Below are 12,683 nucleotides of genomic sequence, written 5' to 3'. Positions count from 1 at the left end.
ATGCCCTGTTCAAGATTTCATGTATTTATGGTGTTAAATTAACCTGTCCATATAAGTTATATTAGGAAATCCACTACTGATCCCTGAATTTGAGAGCAGCCAGTAAAAATAAGAGCAAACAAGCCAAAAATAAAGGGGGCTGGTAAAATCACCCATCTATTCAAGAACTGGGAAAGAAATGAAAGCCACAGAGCTCATGTGGGTAAAAAGGAAGAAAGGTTTCTCCAAAGAACCACCAGTTTTGGTGAAGTGAAGGAGGGGAGTCCCATGGCATGCTAGAGCCTGGCCATGCTGAGGATTCCCTGTGCAAGCTCAGGGGTGGTTAATGGCTCTGAGACTCTGGACGTGGGGAAGGGGAGCTGAAAAAGTTGTGACAGGCCTCAAAGCACAAATGGACTCCCAAGGAAAGGGAGTTGGGGTCAATCAGCTGCCACTGCTTACTTGTCTCTCCCCAAATGCCTAGAACTTTCCAGCTACAGACCTGCAGAGCTGGGGGGAATCCTCAAAATTATCCAGTCCTGGCCCCTCATTGACAGAGAAGGAACCTGGGAAGTTGATCTTCAAGTTCAGTTAGAGAGCAAGTTATCAGCAAGCTAATGCTTGGCCTGGCCCTACCGAGGTCAGCGTGCGTCCTAGTACTGGAGCTGCAACTGCTGAAAAAGCCCAACTCTTAGGAATTTAGGGGTGCACAAAATCATCCCAACAACCTTCTCTCACCCCCAAGAGCTCTTCTGCCTCATACTGGAACTTAGAGAACTCACTTCTACACCATCCTTCTCAGAGGGCTTCCCTGCAGTGCTAAGCAGTTCTCATTCTTCTCTCTCCCTCTTCTCCCTAAAACACACACACCCTCTCATAAATAAATGGAGTCACTTATTTGCTGATTCATCATCATGATCATCATTTCACAGTCTGTGCACAAAGACCTCCAGAGAAAATAGGAACTTGGTAACTGGAATGCCCACTCATATCCCTCCGTTCTCACTTCTGCTCCTTGTCAACACATGTGTTTGCGTCAAGAGCATTTGAGACCTGCATCCATTTTGTCTATTCCCGGAAATCCTTCCCAGCCAACAATGAGCAATGCGGACACATTTTATGTATAGGGATGCCCATAATAAAAGGCTGACAGTCTAAAATGTTTATATTCATATGATAGAGTATTAATAGGCATTAAAAATGATGCTTTTGAAGGATATATTTCATCAAATCTAATTCTATCAATTATAGGACTGATGATTATATTATGTCCTTCAGAGAAAGAAAAAAAAATAGAGTGAACTATGACGTTTATCAATTTAAGACATAGCCTGATTTCAGGGATGACAAAATGAAATTTTAAAATCAATGAAATACAGTAAAATAATACCATGGGAAATTGCTCCTGCTAGAATGTTAAAATAATTAAGTGCAAAAGGTGAACTAGACTCATATATACTTATTGGAAAAAACCATCTCAACAATAATTGAAAAGGAAAGCACCAAATTACAAGCAGTGGGATCTTGGGAGAGTAGGATATTTTATTATTGCTATATTTATCCTTTTCTTATTTCCCAAAATTTCAGAATGACCATATATCATTTTGACAGTATGAAAAATATATTGTTATTTTTAAAAGAAAATATAAAATATATGCTATGGAATAGTGTTCTAGTTTGCTAGCTGCCAGAATGCAATATACCAGAAAAAGAATGGCTTTTAAAAAGAGGAATTTAATCAGATGCTAGTTTACAGTTCTAAGGCCGAGAAAATGTCCCAATTAAAACAAGTCTATTGAAATGTCCAATCAAAGGCATCCAGGGAAAGATACCTTGGTTGAAGAAGGCCGATGAAGTTCAGGGTTTCTCTCTCAAGTGAGAAGGCACATGGTGAACACAGTCAGCGTTCCTCTCTCAGCTGGAAGGGCACATGGTGAACACAGCATCATCTGCCAGCTTCCTTTCCTGGCTTCCTCTTTCATGAAGCTCCCCGGGAGGCATTTTCCTTCTTCATCTCCAAAGGTCGCTCGTGGACCCTCTGCTTCGTGGTGCTGCAGCATTCTCTGCTCTCTCCAAATCTCCTTTCTCCAAAATGTTTCCTCTTTTATAGGACTCCAGAAACTTATCAAGAACCACCCAAATGCGTGGAGACATGGCGTCACCTAATCCAGCTTAATAACCACTCTTGATTAAATCACATCTCCAGGGAGATGATTTGATTACACTTTCAAACACACAGCATTGAGTAGGGATTATTCTGCCTTTACGAAATGGGATTTTGATTAAAACATGGCTTTTCTAGGTTCCATACATCCTTTCCAGCCAGCACAAACAGGTAAAATCTTGGTGAATTATTGCTCTGATTCTTTGTTTCTGGTCATTTCTGATGCCCTTTCATCTGGTGAGCCAGTCCCCATAAGTCACACTCCATGGCTGGAGAGTGTTCCCTCGTCCTGATGACCCTTGCTTGGCTTAGCTGTCCCTTGTTGTTCAGGACATGGAATGTTAATCAATTTTCTCCTAAAGAAGTGTGCAAAGTATTTCTTTTGTATTTCCTCCTGAGTTATTTCCTTGGCCTTTTCCAAGGTGTGGAAAGGAACTAGCTACCTGAGGGTTAGTTACTTCTCTGTGAAATGGAGTCAAGGGGCAGGATGGTGTCTAAGGTTCATTTTCACTCTGATTTTCTGCGCTTCTATATGTGAATATTCTGGACTGGCCTGATACCTAAAACAAAACCCACATAATGTGGTTTTAGAGTGCTGGCCTCCTAAACCTTCTCCCAGAAGCTGAACTTCTTTGACTGAGAAGCAGAGTATTTCATTCTCCAAGTTGAGATTGGAGTGGAAACATCAATCCCTTGTGAAAGGAGACTCCTGGAGAAATTTTTAATCAGGTATAAACTCACGCAGATATGGGAGCTCATCTGAGACCAGGTTTCCATGAACAACAACGAAGAAGACGGCATGCTTGAGTGGGGTGAGGAGGGGCTGGGAGAGTGGAAGGAGTAGGTGAGGAGAGGGGATGTGAGGGCAGGAGAGAGGTGACATAGCAGGAAAGGGCACAGAAGAGGAGACATGGGGCATGGAAGACAACCTCCTCTGGGAGCAGCAGAGCCAGGCAAATGACCAGTTCCCTCCCTCATGGGAAGCAGTGCCAAACTCCCTTGAGAGGTATTTCTACCCGTATGCAAAGGGGAGGTGAGCAGGGGAGTGTGAAAATGCAGGATTCTAACAAAGGATCCACATTCCCCACAGTATCTCCCGTGGCAGTGCTCTTGTCCGCAGCCCCAGGGGACCGGTCAGCATTTCAGGAATGCTCTGAACACTGGACTAGGACCAGACTAGGGCCAGGAGACTCGGGTTTGCGTTCAAACTCCTTCCATGTGACCTTTGGTACATCATGTGCCGTCCCTGGAGCTGTTTCAGGAAATACAAAACAAAGGGTGTAAACCAAATGACCCCCTAAGGGCCTTTCTGGTTTGGACATCCCATGGCTCTGGACTGCATAAGACTCAGTCCAGTCATTCATTTTATTTATCAAGCAGTTACAGAATGTATTCTCTGAGCAAAGCACAGCATTAGGACTGAAAGGAGCTTGGATGTGGAATGGGGGAGGAGAAATAGTCTTTACTGAACACTTAATATCTGTCAGGCACTCAGCTATAAACATACCCTACTATTTGTTATTTCTCATGACAGTCCTGGGACAAACAGACAACAAGTCTGAGGTTCAGAAATGTTAGGTTGTTTGCTTAAAATCACACCATGCTAAGTGGTTGAGTTGAAACTTTAACGCAATTTACCCCACCACATTTCATCTTCTTTCTAAGAGGAAAGCATCTTTGAGGAAAGCATCTTTGTGTTCAAAGAACTCACAATCTAGTGAGCGTCTGAGTCACACAATTAACCGCAAAGGGGAGCGGGAGTCGGGGCAGAATAGTGCCTGATTAACCCCAACTAGTAGAGATGGTGAAAGCCAGCAATTGAATCTGCCTTGAACTTGCCTCTAATTCTGAGTTCAGAACCAAGGGGGGAGAAGGGAAGGAGCAGCATTTCGGGTAAAGGAAACTGCACAAACAAAGGCTTGCATGGAGGAGGAGAGAGTTCACAGCCATTTGGGAAAAAGCAAGGGGTCTGTTGTTGCTGGAATAAAGGGATCTACAGATCAGCCTAGGAGACCAGCTTGGAAATATGGGTGGGGCCAGGCAACAAGGAGTCTGTTTTAGATGTCAAATTAAAGGATGGGCAGTAAAAATGGGTATCCCGAGGACTAGGCCAGCTCCCAGCCCTTCCTCTACTGGGTCATGAAGAAAACTTCAGGGCTGGGAGAAGCTCAGCCAGCTGGAGACCACGTCCCTTCGTGCAGAGACCTGGCTCCTGTTCCAGGCTGCGAGGGCAGACGGTGCAAAGGGCTGCTGGCATTGGGGCCTGAGGCCGCAGCCGGCTTCTGAAGGATCTCTGCAGCCTTCAGCACCTAACATGGGAGGTGCTCAAAACATACTCCCCCAGTTTTTCTCTGACTAACAAATGGAATCATCTCCCCATCTCTTTTCTCTCTCTGCCTGAGTCTCTGGCCAGGTTTCCACTAAGAAGACTGAGGGGTGGAGGGGAGGGGCCGGTTGCACAATGAAGAGGCCCACTGGGGACGGCTCGCTGGCCAATCCAGATGATTCATGCGGATTCCAGGTCAAGTCAGAGTGCGGAACGGGGGCCGCTTCCCCCTGCCCCCCACCCCATTCCATCCTGCTTGCCGTCAGAGCCGGCCACGGGGCCCAAAAGACGCGTCCACACGTGTGCGGCGAAACGCAGCCCTCCAACCGCATGCTCTCACAAGAGTGATCCCAGCTCACCCAAGGGCAGCCAGCACCGCAGCTTTCGATTGGGAGCTTTTCTGTCTTTGGTGAAATGACAGGACGTTCTGGGGGAAAAATGGGAGCGAAGGAGCAGAGGGAAAGGACCAGGATCAGAGAAGCAGACTCAGGTCTCGTGCTGCTACAGGTAGACCCCCTGGGAGAAGTAAGAGTTCCTAACAGCCTGGTGTGACCCAGTTCCCCAGAACCTCTTCCCCTCGGCCAGACAAGCCTGGGAGGGAGCACTGCGGGATGAGGACACACTCCCTTGACATAGCAAAGGTGCCCCCACAGGGCAGCCGTAGGCCCTGGGCCTTACAAGGCCCAAACTCACACCTCCTGACACCTGGAATTCCTTTTACCCTCTCCGGGCCCTGGTCATGAGCCCAGCCATCCCCGAAGGCCCCGCTCAGAAGCTGCTCCTCCTCCACGAAGCCTTTCCTGGTTCCCCAGGTGGAGGATTTTCTTCTGGACTCCGGGCTCTGTGCTCCCACCACTTCTGGCTGCGCGTTGCTGTTCTGGGCTGCCCCTCGGGGACGGGGTCTGGAGTGGACCTTTGGGTTTGAAGCTGACTTGCTCTCTTTCTCAGCCAGGCATGGAGTCGGGTATTTGGTGAATCCTTGCTAAAAGGACAGATAGCCGGCTGGGATACTGGACGCAGAGGTGAGGGAATGACGGTGTTGAGGAAGAGGAGGATGACAAACATGAAGACAGAGTTTCTAAATTCCCTCCTGGAGTCACCCCCCACCCCCATCACTCCAGCTGCAGGAAGCCTGACAAATGGCATTCAGTTGCCGGGTAAGGGAGGGGCAGAGAACAAAGCCATGGGGCTCTAACCATTCAAGATTCTGGAATCCTGGCTCCCTGGGGAGTTCCCTCAGCAAGAAAAGGAGGAACTGGGAAGAAAGGGGGAGGATGTTTCCCGACCCCTGGGGTCTCACATTATTCTTCAGCAAATCCCTTCACTGCACAGAGCCAAATCCTTGAAAAACAAAAACGTCCTCCCAACACACACACATAACACAGCAATACCAGGATGGTAGCCAGGGGCTTCCTGGGGGAGCGCTGTCCTGTCCCAGAGCCCCTGAACTGTCCCAGCAGGGCAGCCGGCTTGGATTGGCCCCACCAGGGGAGGTGTTCTCTAAGTCGCCCTCCTCCAGAGGCCAGAGCAGTGGGGAGGGAGAAACTGCCCTGCTGGTCCTTTTTCCAGGAGTCCTGGAAACTGCAGCCACCACCTCTTGGATCTGACTATGGGCAGCCAGCAAAGGAGGCCAATCTTGGAAAAACCTCACCCTGGGGCACTGCCCAGCCCTTCACCGGGTCTGCGTGCAGAGGCTCTGAGGATGATGGCCTCTGCCTTTCGGCTCTGCAGCGGCTGCCAGGCCCCCAGGTGCTGTTTCGGTTGCCAGGGCCAAGGGAAAAGAAATGCTTGCCCCAGTGGCAGACAGCAGGAAGGTATAAGGTCCTTGCATGCACGCTGCATCCCAGTTTACAAAGTCCTTTACCCAGCTGTAGCCCAAGGGTCACAGCTGAGCCCAGGGTAGTGGCTGGAAGGTGGGACTCCTCACTCCCATGCCGCTGTCTGCATGAGGTGCTGTGCCTGAGGGAATCTGAGTTTGACCAGAAGATGATAAAAACCAAAAACCCTGGAGGCTCGGGAAAGGGAGGGACGTGAATTCAGGTCAGCTACTGTTCCCAGAAAACCGGTCTGACCCGGAAGTGAAAGCCAAAGCTGGTTTTTGTTGTCTTTTTTTCATAGGCTGTATGGTGGGGTCACATTTCATTCTTTTTCTGTGTGAGAATCCTGTTATTGCAGCACCATTTGTTGAATTCTTTTGTGTGGGGCAGTGCATGGGCCAGGAATTGAACCCTCATCACCCACATTCAAAGCAGTTTTTGAAAAAGACTGTGACACTTGAAGCACACATCGTCCTGCGTGGGGGGCCAAGGGATAAAATGTAGGGGTGGTTTTAAAACACGCCTGCAAATTCACTGACATTCCTCCATCTAGATGTGGACGTGACACTGACTTCTGAAGCTAGGCCATTCAGAGGTCAGGCATCTTCTGCTTGGTGGGACGCTTGCCCCTGGAGCTTCCTCTGTTGTCACGTAGGAAGCCCCACCGAGAGGCCACCATGCTGTGAAGCAGCCCCAGCCACACGGAGACGTCATGCGTGTCGAGGCCCGGTCAACAGTCCCCGATGAGCCCAGCCTCCACGTCATCCCAGTCCAGGCACCAGACATGTGAGTGAAGAAACTTCCAGCTGATTCCAGCCCCAGCTGCCCAAGTCACCAGGCATTTGAGTCTTCTCAGCCAGGGCCCCAAGCCCTGTGGAGGAGAGATGATCTACTCTCCTCGTGTTGTCCGGATGCCTGACCCACTGAATCCATAAACTAAAGAAATTGGGTGTTGCTTTATACCGCAGGGTTTGGAGCTGGGCAGTCATGCAATTAAAGACTAGAACAGGGTTTTACTCCATTTCTTCCAAGAACACAGTGGAACTTTGGCGGCACCGCGATGACAGAGGGGAACTTGGCACCATTCGGATCTTATGGGGTTTTATGACTGGGAATCCAGAGGGTGGCACCCTGGGCAGACAGATTCTCCCGGAAAGCACTGGGAAGCAGTTACGGTAACAAGGGCACTGCCCTCCAAATGGTTTGTGGGCTACAAGATCTGAGCTGTGGGTCTGGTGGAACTTGAATAAATGAGCAAAGGGATCTATTTCCTAATGAGACCTTGTTTATACCCATTAGCAGATGAGCCTGGGGACCCAGGGGTTGCATAAGCTGTCTCAAAAGAGCCTTTGACCAACCCTGTAAACAAGCAAAGAAGGGGGGGAGGCAGGAATAAAAATGAACATTCACTAAACTACGACTAGGTCAGGCACTGTATTAGGCCCTTCTCTTCCCAGATCCACTGAATCTTCACCATCATCAAGCTCCTTTCACAGCCAAGGATGCAGGAGACTCCAGGAGGTAACTTGCTCAAGGTAACCTGGCAGATAAATGAGGAACTGGGTCTCGGGTCTCAACCCAGGCCTTCTGGCTCGAAGTCACAAACCCAGTTCTTTGCAAGAAGCTGTCAGACTCTTGCAGAGCTGCCACTGTGCTTCCATACCCAGGCAGAGAAAGCAAATGCCCACCCTGGGCTAAGACTGGGGGATTTTGCCTGCCAGATCATGAGCCATTTTGCAGTCCCCAAGGGTTAATGTGAATCTGTCTGGAATTTTTGTATAACATCTCCTTAGGAAATTAAAATAAAGAATCTTATCTCAAGTACAAGGCTGAGTCCTTTCAAATACTTCCCTTTGGAAATATGTGATCATCTAATTAATATCTGGTCGCCACTAGATTTAAGTTCTACAAGGGAGCCTTGTGTCTGCTTTATCCACCAACATATTCCCAGCACTTAGCAGCACAAAGTAGTTACTTGATAAACAGTGATTGGGGGCAGGGGGTGAATGAATTAATGAATGAATGCAAGGGAGGGTATGAGGATCTGGTCCAAACTCAGTTACAGAACAGTTTTCCTCCCCACCAGCCATGTTTCTCTGAACCTCATTTCAGCCCACCCCCAATAGCCCCCAGAGCTTTCCAGGTACTTCTGAGCACATCCTATAGCCCTGAGTAGTGGACCTTCTGCTGTGCCACCCAGATCCCCCTTCAGTGAAAGACTTGCCGCTGTTGCTGGGAAGCTGCAGAGTAACGTCTTACTGGAGGTCACACCCTTTCCTGGGTGTGGAAGGGGAATTGTCAAGCCTGGCTATTTCCATTCATCTTGGGACAACTTTGAAGGCCAGTGCTCCCAGCAGGGTCAGCTGAGGCTGTCCTTGGGCCTGCACCACGGCTCACCTTCTACCTCGGCCCACTCCGGCTTCTTCTTCCCTCCACTGGTGCTAACCCCAAGAGCTCTCCTTAATAAACAACCAGCTCACGAAACCCCATCTCAGAAGCACTCACTTCTGCAACCCACCCCACCCCAAGCCTTTAGCATGTCCTGCTATCACACAAACTCTGCACTTTTATCCAGTCTCCACATGAGTGTCACCTCCTCCAGGAAGCCTCCCCTGATTACCTCCTTGCCCAGTGCTCTCATTTCATGCTTCTTATACCACATCACCACCGTGTATGCAATGACACCCTGTCCTGCTTTTAATTGTCTCATGTAGTAGTCTTGTCTTTCCAACTGGATTGGAAATCCCCTGGGGGCAGGGATCAGGACAGACTTTTAACATTTCCGCCTTCCCTTATCACACCCCCACCCCTTTGACCATGGGGCCTAACAAGTGTACTAACCCCAAGGCTGACTGATGGATTTTGAATAAATGAGTAAAGGGTCTGTTTCCTAATCCCCTGACTCTGCCAGGCAATGTCCAATTAACATTATCCCACTCTTCCCAGCATGATATAATGGAAAGAATGTGCATTTTAGGATCAGCAACATAGGAACTTGAATCACTGGCCCAGCTGTGTGACCTTGGGGACCTTCTCTTAACTCATTTGTAAAACTGAGATAAATTATAATATCAACCTCCCTGGGCTCTTGTAAAGAATAAATGAAACTCAATTGATGGTCAACAAATATGCATGCCCATTCTTTCCATCTCCAAAGCCCCTCTGATCTTTCCTTCTTCTTGCCTGGGCCAGGCCTTGAGATGTGATTCTGTTCAGGGCAGGGACTTCCAGTGCAGAGAAGGGACAAGGTGGCCTTGTCCTTGGCTCCCACATCCCCGAGGAGCCCTGACCTCTGTGAACCCCCAAGCACGAACAGCCCCATAGACTCTTCTCCCTATTTTAGATGCCAAACAAAATGCTTCCATGAAGAGGAAAGGTGATCTCAGAGACCCAGAGTGGGGAACTTCCTCTGCCTCAAGCCCTCTCACCTCCACCCTGGGACCCTTTGCTAACCGCCCCCAACCCCTGCTTCAAAAACCCAATATATGCTTCTATCCTAGCTAATCAAGAAGGCCAGGAGAGGCTCAGGACATTTGGGGAATGTTCCTTCTTCAATTCCCTCCAGCTTGGGATGCCAAGGCACTGCTCAGTTGGCTCACCCCTTCCCAGCTCTGAACCAATCAAATGAATGGAGGATTCAAAATTTAACCCTGCAAAGGATAGGTCAAGCCTACTTAAAATTTAGGCCTAAGAGAGACTCACAAGAGAACCTCTTTTGTTGCTCAGATGTGGCCTCTCTCTCCAGCCAGCACAACAAGCAAACTCACCACCCTCCCCCTGTCTACGTGGGACATGACTCCCAGGGGTGTGGACCTTCCTGGCAACGTGGGGCAGAAATTCTGGAATGAGCTGAGACTCAGCATCAAGGGATTGAGAAAATCTTCTCGACCAAAAGGGGGAAGAGTGAAATGAGACAAAGTGTCAATGGCTGAGAGATTCCAAATAGAGTCGAGAGGTTATCCTGGAGGTTACTCTTATGCATTAAGTAGATAACACCTTGTTATTCAAGATGTAATGGAGAGGCTGGAGGGAACTGCCTGAAAATGTAGAGCTGTGTCCCAGTAGCCATGTTTCTTGATGATGACTGAATAATGATATAGCTTTCACAATGTGACTATGTGATTGTGAAAACCTTGTGTCTGATGCTCCTTTTAGCTACCTTGTCAACAGACGAGTAGAACATATGGAATAAAAATAAGTAATAGGGGGAACAAATGTTAAAATAAATTTAGTTTGAAATGCTAGTGATAAATGAAAGTGAGGGGTAAGGGGTATGGTATGTATAATCTTTTTTTTTTCCTATTACTGTTTTATTTCTTTTTCGGTTGTCGTTTTATTTCTTTTTCTGAATTGATGCAAACGTTCTAAGAAATGATGAACATGCAACTATGTGATGATATTGAGACTTACTGATTATATATGTAGAACGGAATGATATGTTAATGTTTTTGTTTGTTCTTAATTTTTTAAATAAATAAATTAATTAATTAAAAAAAATGAATGGAGGATTCATTGAGCACTTATAAAATGCCCCGTATCTTCAGGGGACGATGAAAATGCTTTCCATACTCATCCTTCCATGCTTAAGAAACTTACCCTGTATCTGGAGCCATCAGAGGCTGACTAGAGATATCTAGGGAAACATAACTCTTATGTTGAATTGTGTTCCAGATTTTCCCGTTTGTCCCAGTTTCAAATATTCTGCTCCACAGTACCAGGAGCTATCAAAACAATCCTCATCATTGCAGTGTTTTTATATCCAAACAGCATTTTCTCCGTGGCCTGCGTTTTCCATCTAGAACTCCAAAGCAGTTCTACATTCATGGTCTCCCAGAGCTGGAGGGGCCTGGCGCATTGCACTGTTACATCTGAGACCCCAGCCCAATGCTTGCCCTTTGGATGGCAGGTGATACGGCTGACCCCTGCCTCCCCACTAACCCATCGTCTTCTGCTGAGCGCACCTTCTCAACCCCCTCTGAGGTCTCAGGACACAGCCATTCCTCTTTGCACTCTATGCCAGCTCCAGGCATCGAAATAACCTGGGAGCTTTGAATAAATGCTGGTATCTGGACCCACCCCAGATATTCCGATTTCACTGCCTGGAGGCATCAGGGGTGAGACCCACTGTCCTGTTTCTTTTCCCTGCCTGAGGTCATCCACACGCAGGGATTTAAATGTCATGCCAGGTCCAGGACTCCAAGACTCTCTTCTGAGACCCTTCCGTCGGGATTCTCTCAGGTATCTTGGGCCTAATTGTATCGACACCTGAACTACTGATCTGCTTTTCTTGCCCCCACCTGCTCTAAATGGGAACTTCATTCACTTAGCTGCTCATCCCACAAACCTAAGAGCCATCCGTGAGTCCTCCCTACTTTTCGTCCCCAATTCTCCCCTCATTTTTCAATCTCAGAGAATCTGCATTTTCCAAAGAACTTTCACACAGTGATAATCATGGTGTACGTAAAGCTTTGCATCCTGATTTTTCCATCTAGCAGGAACATCTTTTCCGTATTGCCATATCATCTTGGTATTATAATTTTTAACGGCTGCAGAATGATCCATTGAATAAATGCTTCCTAATTTATTCAGCCAGTTCCATATTGTTAAGCCTTTATTTTGCTTCCAATTTTTGGTTGTTATAAATAGTGCCGTTGATGAGCGGCTTGATGCATAGAGCCTTTCCCTGTGTTTGGATTATTTCCTTTGGCCAGATTCCCAGAAGTGGGATTATTAGGTCACGGGATATGGACATTTTTATGGCTTGTGATGTATGCTGCCAAATTGCTCTCTAAAAGAGCGATACTACTTTACTTTATGTGTCTTTGATAATGGCTTATAAAACTTTGGAACACACCACAGGACCTTAACCGTGCTGGGCAGCTAGGGGTTTAGCGTTTCTCTCGCTCCTTTTAAAGGATTTCTTAAAACTTTTCTTAATTTTCTCCTAATTATCAAAGTCACAGATGCACAATATAAAAAGTATAAAATACAGTAAAGTATAAAAAATACAGTAAAGTATAAAAAATAAAACAAAACCACCAGTCATCCCACCTTCCCATAGGCTCTCAGAAGACATGCTTTCTGATTGCCAGAATGCTAACATCAGGAATTTGGGATGAATTTACAAAGAAATAGAGATCCTTATTGCTAAGTACAACTCATCTGTATTGCAGACCCTGGCGTTTCCAGAGTAGACCCCTGGGGAGGACATGCACTTATTCCAGCCACATCCTAGGGATTCAAAATCCCCTTGGGACTTGCATTCTTAGGGACCTCCACAGGGCTGGGCATCTTGACCTGTGTGAATAGGCTTCATTTCCTCAGCTATAACCCAAAGTTTCAGGTGAAAACTTGGTAAACTCAAACAGGGGGAAAACGTTCAGGTTTCCACACGGGA

At 47.3% G+C, this 12,683-nt stretch overlaps 1 protein-coding gene and 1 long non-coding RNA gene across 2 annotated transcripts in view; one reads left to right on the top strand and one right to left on the bottom strand.

The window, feature by feature from the left end:
* The window catches only part of CORO2B (coronin 2B), a 141,350-nt gene that overhangs the window by 96,817 nt on the left and 31,850 nt on the right, over positions 1-12,683 (bottom strand). The window lies entirely within an intron of this gene.
* Positions 5,212-8,095, top strand: LOC143656316 (uncharacterized). Its single transcript, XR_013162454.1, has 3 exons — positions 5,212-5,491; positions 6,942-7,072; positions 7,744-8,095. It is a non-coding gene; the product is annotated as an uncharacterized LOC143656316 (long non-coding RNA).

The sequence above is a fragment of the Tamandua tetradactyla genome, chromosome 14, assembly GCF_023851605.1.
Source record: "Tamandua tetradactyla isolate mTamTet1 chromosome 14, mTamTet1.pri, whole genome shotgun sequence".
NCBI classification, from domain to species: domain Eukaryota; kingdom Metazoa; phylum Chordata; class Mammalia; order Pilosa; family Myrmecophagidae; genus Tamandua; species Tamandua tetradactyla.
Note: the sequence above shows the minus strand (reverse complement) of the source record. Positions and strands in the feature narration are given on the sequence as shown.